Source organism: Triticum dicoccoides, chromosome 7B (genome assembly GCF_002162155.2).
Source record: "Triticum dicoccoides isolate Atlit2015 ecotype Zavitan chromosome 7B, WEW_v2.0, whole genome shotgun sequence".
NCBI classification, from domain to species: Eukaryota; Viridiplantae; Streptophyta; class Magnoliopsida; order Poales; family Poaceae; genus Triticum; species Triticum dicoccoides.
In genome coordinates, this window is record NC_041393.1 from 444022561 (window position 1) to 444031103 (window position 8543).

The 8543-nt window shown below is 42.7% G+C and overlaps 1 long non-coding RNA gene across 1 annotated transcript; it reads left to right on the forward strand.

Moving 5' to 3' along the window:
* Nucleotides 1–4086: 4086 nt before the first annotated feature.
* LOC119336675 lies at nt 4087–5183 on the forward strand. Its single transcript, XR_005162718.1, has 3 exons — nt 4087–4178; nt 4572–4705; nt 4866–5183. It is a non-coding gene; the product is annotated as an uncharacterized LOC119336675 (long non-coding RNA).
* Nucleotides 5184–8543: the final 3360 nt, after the last annotated feature.

The following is an 8543-nucleotide window of genomic DNA, read 5'->3' on the forward strand; positions in this document are numbered from 1 at the left end:
TCATTTCACTTTCTGAAGGTATAAAAGGAGGCAACGCTCGTGGTGAAACCTAGCCGCCGCATCCTCCCTCGCTCGCTTCCAGTCCTCCCGCGGCTGCCTCCCTCCCTCCCACGCAGCCACCTCCCTTCCTCTTCCTCCCGCCCCTGGCGCTGCCACTACTGCCTCCTTCCCCGCCGCCGCCCGACCTCCTCCCCTCACGTCCTCCTCCTCCCACCGCCTCTGATCTGGCGCCGCCCAAACCCTAATCCCCCGCCCCGGCCCCAGCTCCCGCGGGAGGGAAGGATGAATGGCGAGGCGAGGCAACGGCGGCGGCGTAGGGGACGCGGCGCGGGCGGCATGGCGCGACCCTCTCCTTTGCCGGGAGGGGAGTGCAGGACGTCGCTCGCGCTGGTGCTCAGGGTGGGAGGAGGAGGATCGGGGCTGCAAGGACGGCTGCGAGGCCGAGGTGTCCAGGGCGCTGTCGTCGCGCCTCGGTACTCGGCGGGTGGGGCGCCAGTCGTAGAGACTGGAGGAGACCGAGTCATCAGCAACACGGGCACCGTCCTCTCCTCGCGTGGGCACCTTCTTCCGTCCATGTACCTCACTTCCCTCCACCGGGTAAGAAAATGTGTCTCTGTACCGTGTAAGTACATTAGATGCTTCTGTTCTCTTTGCCCCTTCCTCCATTTTTGATTGTTCACTGGTTGGTCCACGGAAGCACCAAAACTCATGTCAATGGTTTGGTAAATCCTGATGTTTGTTGGTTATAAGCAAGTAAAAAGTTGCACATGTTGTATATGCCAATGCCATGATATGATGATAGTTAGCTCGATAGAAGTGGTACTTTATAAATCCATGTAGGTGAGGCCATGGTTGTAAGTTGTAACACCCCTGCTATTCCTTTCATTGTTATTCCTTTACCTTGGTTCAGACTGTAGTGTCAGGTTCAGAGATGGTTACAGCAAGGTCAAGTTTTTTTTACTGCACATGGATGTTCTGAATATGTTCTACCAAGACATTTTCTAACTAACATATATATTTCATATTGTTGTTTTCTGTGACCTTTGATAGAAGGATTTGCTCATGTATTTTTCCTGTGTATATCTTTGTGCTACAAAAATTGCATTATATTTTTCTGAGTCCTGCGACATGGACCTTGCTCATGGTATTGGTGAGCTGTGTATTTGTTTTACTTGATTATCTTCAGCTTTATAATTCATAGGTAAATCGTGCTACAAGATACACTTCCCAAAGGAAGATCATGTTTTGTTCTTTCTTCTTTGAAGGAAATATTTGTGAATTGCATTCTTACGGTTTACTGAACTCACCTTCCTAGTTTCACTACTACAAAAACAGCTATAGCCAATATGGACACTAATGGCACACTGTACATGTGGTGCGTCATTACTAAATACTAATGGCGCACCATGTGTTGGTGCGTCATTAGTGTGCAAATACTAATGGCGCACCACATCCACGGTGCGCCATTAATAAAAAAAATATTTAAAAACTACTAATGGCGCACCATCCCACAGTGTGCCATTAGTAATTTGTCCCAAACATTCCCCCGAATGCACCCCCTGGACCGCCTTTTCAGTTTCAAAAAAAAGCAATAGAAAATGATAGAAATGTCAAAAAAATAAAAGAAAATAAGATTCACATGTGATATGTGGTCTAGTTGTGAGCAAAATTTACAAACATGAATTTTCGACTTTTTTGCAAAATCTCTCGAGAATTTGTAAAAATGGGCATAACTTTTGCATACGAACTCGGATGAAAAAGTTTTTTATATGAAAAATCATCTACTCGAAAAATTACATCCAAATTTAACGGGGGGAACTCCGTTAAACATTTTCAAAATCCTCAAAAGCCTAACAGAAAAAAAAGATACGGGGCTTTTAAGATCTGGAGAGGCAAAAAATTTAAACTTACTAATGGCGCACTTAGCCATGGTGCGCCATTACTATCTTTCCGCCTTCAAAATTCAAAATAAATAAAAAAAATAAAAAAAAAGTTACTAATGGTGCACCTGCCCATGGTGCGCCATTAGTATCTTCTCGCCTTCAAAATTCAAAATAAATAAAAAAAATAAAAAAATAGTAATGGCGCACCTGCCCATGGTGCGCCATTACTATGCCGTATATATGGCTGGGCGTGTCCTCTCCTCCTTACCTCTTCATTCTTCTCCTCCACTCCACCTCTCCTCCACTCCATCTCCTCCTCTCCTCTACTCCATCTTCCCTTCTCTCCTCCACCATACTACCCTCCTCCTCTCCGGCGACCTCCTCCTCCTCCTCTCCGGTGACCTCCTCCTCCTCTCCGGTGACCTCCTCCTCCCTCCTCTCCTCCCCTCCCCTTCCCTCACGGTTTCTCCTCCCTCCTCTCCGGTGAGCTCCTCCTCCCTCATCTCCGGTGAGCTCCTCCTCCCTCCTCTTCGATGAGCTCCTCCTTCCTCCTCTCCTCCCATCCCCTCATGGTTTCTCCTTCCTCCTCTCCGATGCTCCGGTGAACTCCTCTCCGGCGACCTCCTCCTCCTCTCCGGCGATGTAGGCGAGCGCCTCTGCGGTCACCTCCTCCTCCTCCTCTCCGGCAAACTCCTCTCCGGCAAAAGAACACGGCAAAAGAACGTACAAGATCCAAAAACGGGAACAAAATTTGAAATAATATCGTGCAAAAAAATGAGCAAAAAAACGAGCAAAAAATGGGCAAAAAAATCGCGATCCAGATCCAAATTCAAAATTCAAAAATAGCAATGGCGCACGGTGGGGGTTAGACGGTGCGCCACTACTATTTTCCCGCCTTCAAAATTCAAAAATACTAATGGCGCACCGTGGCCTATACTAATGGCGCACCAGTGGCCTATACTAATGGCGCATCAGTGTTGCGCCATTAGTATACCAGATACTAATGGCGCACCACTGGTGCGCCATTAGTAAAAAATACTAGTGGCGCACCAGTAGTGCGCCATTAGTAGGCAAAACTAGTGCGCCACTAGTAGGCCTTTTCCTAGTAGTGTTTATAATTCTAGCATGTATGTACGCTCCAAATCAGGTTTTTATTTCTTCGTATTATCAGTTAAGAAATTATGTTGATATATTGCATTAGGTCATGAACTAATTGTTCTCACTAGCTTTACTACTGGTTATGATTAGTAAATAGTTTTCTTTAAAAAATGTTCTCCGATTTCAGGTTCAGAGAATTGTTCTCGGCATCGCTCGATGGGAAAGATAATGTGGAGGGGGTGGAAGTAAATTGTAGTGTCGCTAATAGTGCCAATTGCCATTTATGGATCCAAGGTAAGATATTTTGTCTTCTAAAATGATATGCATCATTGGTAGATATCAAAATTAGGTAGTCTAACAAGAAGCTTGATGACAACATACTTCCTAGAAACAATAGAAACATTCTTTATAAAGAGGCAAATCAAAGGAACATAATTGTTTCTTCTGGTTTTCTCTTACTTATTGTGGTCTGAGGTGTGACTCCTGGTCTCAATATGTTGTGGTCCGCCTCCATGAGTTGTTATTTCTCCCTGTTGATCATATGCCATTGCTACAATTCATGTAAAAGTAGGAGCTTGCTGTCAAGTCGTTTTACAGCCTTAAGAAGTATCCTGGGAGTTGTCGATTGACTCGAGTAGCCCTTAGAAGAGTTTATTTATTGTAGCTCGCTTACATCAAGTGGTTAGTTGTTTTTACATTTTATATACCTGCGTGTTGCTTGGTTGTGTCCTTTCTTCGACTAGGCACCTTCGCAACCACTTGAGCAGCAGTGCAGCACCATGCTTCAATGAGCTCCTTAATTTCACTAGAACAAAGGTCTACTGTTCTTACTCATTTGACGCCTAATTTATATGGTTTGCACCATTGTATGCCATTGAAGAACCATATGAATCAGTTATCTTGGACTACTGCTATGATTTGCTTTTGGTGTATCATGCTATCTTTTGAACAGAGGGCTACAATTCTTACTCATTTACCACCTAATTTATATGGATAACTGATTTATATGTTTCTTTATGGCATAGCAGAAGTGTCCTGCTATGAACCAATCCCTAATTTATATGATTTTTCTATGCTATCTTTTGAACTAGGCGAAGGCGTCTGTCTGAAAGAACGTGCTATGCTTTGGTGTTGTTATAGGTTCCAGAGGGGGCTAAGAGGAAGCCATTGGCGCTCATCAAGAAGTTGCACAAGGCGGTAATTGATGCTCAAACCCGGCCTCTCTGCTCTTAGGTGTAGTCACTGCCTGTTGTTTACAACTGTCTTAATGTTCTACAGTTGTGCCACTTGCGAGCGACAACATGCCAGAATGTGTCCTTTTTTCCTTGGATGGACATGGCTGTTGACAGCATATGATTTGTAGCTTAGCAATTAGCATGTGTGCTTGAGTGTACCATGGAATCGCCTGGTCAAGTACATTTTCTTGCCAAAATATTCCACTGAGTTTTTTTGGGGGTGAATGCGATGTACATTCTTGGTGGCTGTAGCCTGTAGTGTCTGAACTGTCCATTCTGGTTGCTTTCACTTGACACTATTATTGCTGATGTTGTACAGAAAATTATATTTGAGGGTTTGTTGTGATTCCTGTAGGTTTATACAGCGTGGCATAGCACATGTACTATATTCTTGAGCTATCATCTTCTGGTTCTGGATGTATGGTTGCGCCAGTATTGACGTTGAAGGAATGGGAGAGAAGGACAAGCTCGTTCTTGGGCTACTGCTAGGTGAGTTGATGGACTCGGGGGTGTCTTTTCTCAAAAAAGACAGGCTCAACCATGAGAGCATGAGATCTTTGCACCTGTATGTCTTACCTATTAGTCATTCTGCTAAATAATAATTACTAAATAATTGTTTCCGATAAACAGCGATGCCTTTCTTACACAGGTTGTTTGATGCGTTTGTGCTCGTCAGCGGGACGGTGCAAGGCGCAATTCCGACGAGGTTGCTCGCCGGTTGGACGGCGTTCAGGCGCAACCCGGGCACGCACTAAGTACTGCCTCGGCTACAACCTCCCTCGCTGAGCTCCATCTTCCTCCTGCTCCTCTACTTTGGCTACTGTATGGGACATGTCCATGGCTATATTGATCCAGAAATAAGAAACGGAGCACCTTACTTGGCTCCTCAGAGCTCAGACACTTTCAGCCGTCGATAGATTTCCTGATGCGTTTTCAGCTGTCCGATCCTCCTCCCCAACGCTCTTGGCCGTCGGATAAAAACTGAGCGCTCTAGCAATGAATAGTTTCACTCCAGCCTGCCACCACGCGTAATTCCAGTGCCCCCCGAGGGTATTCTCGTCATTTCGCTTTGTCTATGGCAGTGGCGTTCGTGCTAGGGCGATGATAACTAACTGTGGCTGAAATAAGTGTGCCTTTGAGCAATCGAGGCACTGTGGGTATCAAGTTGGATCCTCCCTGTTGTCTCTAGAATCCTTTTTATCCTGTGATACCTATTGATCTGTTCTTGGATGGTCATTCTTGTTGAGTGATAACCAGGGCAGCTCCATTGTATAAACATATTGATCCGGTGATAAGAGATGATGGGGGTAGGTTATATGATCGAGGAAAGGCGAATCTGAGCTCACTATGCAATGAACACCGAACCCTTTTTATTTGTATTTAAAGGCGTTGCTTACTTATGCTCCAGTGTTTATAGTTGTCTTATGTAAAGATTTATTCTCTCTTATGCCTTTATTGCATATAAGTTGTTCTTGATCTTTTATTGTTTGTTCTTGGTCCTTGATTTAGTCTGGTTAGGATTTCTTCTCTCTCTTAGGTAAAGATTTCTTCTCTCTCATACCAATGTTTTGTCCATGTAGTAACAGATATATATTTCAAGCATGACATGAATAAACTTGAATGGTCTTTGAGATGAGATGCATGGTTGTACAATATAGGGTACTAAGTTTTGAGATGAGATGCATGGTTGTACAATATAGGGTACTAAGTTAGAGATCGGTTTTCCCTATGAATGCAAACTATTGTTAGCTATAAACATGTTTGTCTCCTACAGTGTTTGGCCTAATTAGTTATTGGGTTGATTTTGGTAGTTCTACTTTGCTGCCAATATGCAAGTTAATGTTCAGGGTGTGCTTTGGCCTTGGGATTCTTTACTGTTTTTATTAGTCAGATCAAAATTTCTTTTATCAGGCTTTACATGGCTAATATGCATATCCGGTAGAACAGAGTCTGTTCATGCGTTCTTATGCTATTTTCACGTGTGTTTATCTGTCTTGTTCTCAGCTGGTTTCCCTTCAGTCAGTTCGTTGCATGAAACAAGCACTACAGCTGACATGTAACTCGAGTGCCTGACATGTAACTCGAGTATTCAGTGCATATAGTTTGTGCCTTTGTGTATGCACATTTTTCTTTCTTTCTTAGAAAGCTGCTATATTCATTTATTTGGAGAACACCTCTGTATTTTCATTGCACATGAAACGAGTCGCTGTCACTACCCAGCACATGAGTACTCAATGTGTGTATTTTGAGGTCTACGTCTTCAAAAGAAATTCGACTATTTATTATATGGGGAACTATAGTTAGTACTCCCTCCGTCCGGGTTTATTGTGCCTCTCAACATCACAAGCATGTCCCCTTTTATAAGGCCCCTTTTTGGAAAGGTGCATGCATGTAACCATTTTATTGGTTGCATTGAAAGCACTGTTGTTGGTGCCATGGCTGAAAAATTAATACACTTCATGTGTGCTTTTTCATTGACTGCATGCATGTGAGAGAGTGCATTGGAAGTGGAATAGAAGAAATTAATGTGAGTAAATTACTATGTATCTTGGTTTAAGAGAAGTTGTCTTTAGGCCTAATAAACCCGGACGGAGGAAGTAGCGTGTAATTGGACTCCTGTTTGGAGTAGTGGCATCGCTGATACTGGTCTCTGATTTATGATTTGAGCCACCGCTCCTCCAGCTTGCCCGCCGGCGGCACACTGCTTTTCCAGCCACCCCTCTTCTCCCTCGCCGTTCCCCGCCCTTGAGCACCACGCGGCTCGCTGGATCATGTGCCGCCCCTGAGCAGCGCGCAGCTCACCGGACCGATTCGTGCCACCCACACCGACCTGAGATCCACCTCTGCAGGTATGAACTCCCCTCCAAGGATGAGAACTTTGGATCATGTTGCTTTGTTTAAACAATACTTACGTATTATCTCTCCGTTCCGCTTTCACATTATATTAGTATAACTAATTGTTGTTAAAAGGCTTATGTCTATGTTATTTAAGTTAGTTCACAGTCGTTCAGTTTGTTTTTGGATCAGCTTAGATAATTAGATAGACTCAATGCAAGGTGGTTTTGCTTCTTTCTACAAATTAAACATATGTTTTCTGACTTTATTTTGCATATACCCCACTAAGCAGATAACTAATTGTGGTTGTATGATAAAATTGTGTAAAAGGAAGTTTAACAGAGTAGTTTAACAGGATAATTGTCTGTTGTGGAGTGGATAAATAGAGAAGATGTGTTGTGTACATGCCATATTTTCCTTCTCTGGATGTCAAGGTTGTGCCATACAGAACAACTATAAACCTACAATGTCCATCTTCTCCCTTATACAGGAGAGCTAATTCTTATGTTTCTGGTACAGATATACCACATATACGTTCATATATATAGTACTAAAATGCTTTTATTAGCCAATTACTTTTGCAGTTTTTTCTGAAGGACTACTCAATCAGGGGAAACTTTAATTAGGACTCTGAAACTTCTTTTGTATTTTTAGACCCAGGTAGATTGTAGACAAAAAGAGAAATGCTTTTATTAACCAATTACTAGAATGCTTTTATTTCCATGTATTCTTTTGTAATCACATATCACTTTCTAACTTCCCATGTAACTGAGTTAGAAAGTGATATGTGATTACAAAAGTCCTACAAATGATGCCAACTACTCTGGTTACATGGATTGCTGAATCTCACATGTCATCCTTCTCTTGGAAGCTCCTTGCATTGTTGTATTTTTTTATGTTAAATAACCTTCCCATTTTTGTTGCAGGAGATTCTAAAAAACTTAGCAATGGCGGGGCTCCTGGAGCTCAATCCTCACCACCACCAGCAGATGATGATGATGCACAAGTGGATGGTCCATTTGAAGATGGCGCAACAGGTGACAACTTCACTTTGCAAGTTCTCATTTATGTGTTTCTCATAGAGCTGGACCAGTGGATCTTAGGCTATTCTCTATTTTGGTCAACTATAGTAGTAGTTGTGTAACGGTGTCTAATTTTCATCCATGTCCTAATGTTACTTCACAATTTTTATCATGGAACTCTTTCTGCTATGTAATCTCCAATTCTGTTTTACCTACAGGTATGGTTGATTTACACTTTGATTTCCTAAAAAAAAAGGTGTACTTCTTTGAGTGGGGTGAATTCATATATATTTTTTAGCTGTACAAGTAGGATAAGGCCCCACTGCTGTTTTTATGAAAAGCAAGCCAAAACTATCTTTTTTGTGAAGTGTACAGGAGGAATCTAGGTGAAATCATATTTGATGCATATTCCCTTTGTTCTGACTTCTGTTTGATACATACTCTATTTTAGAAAATATATAGGATATATC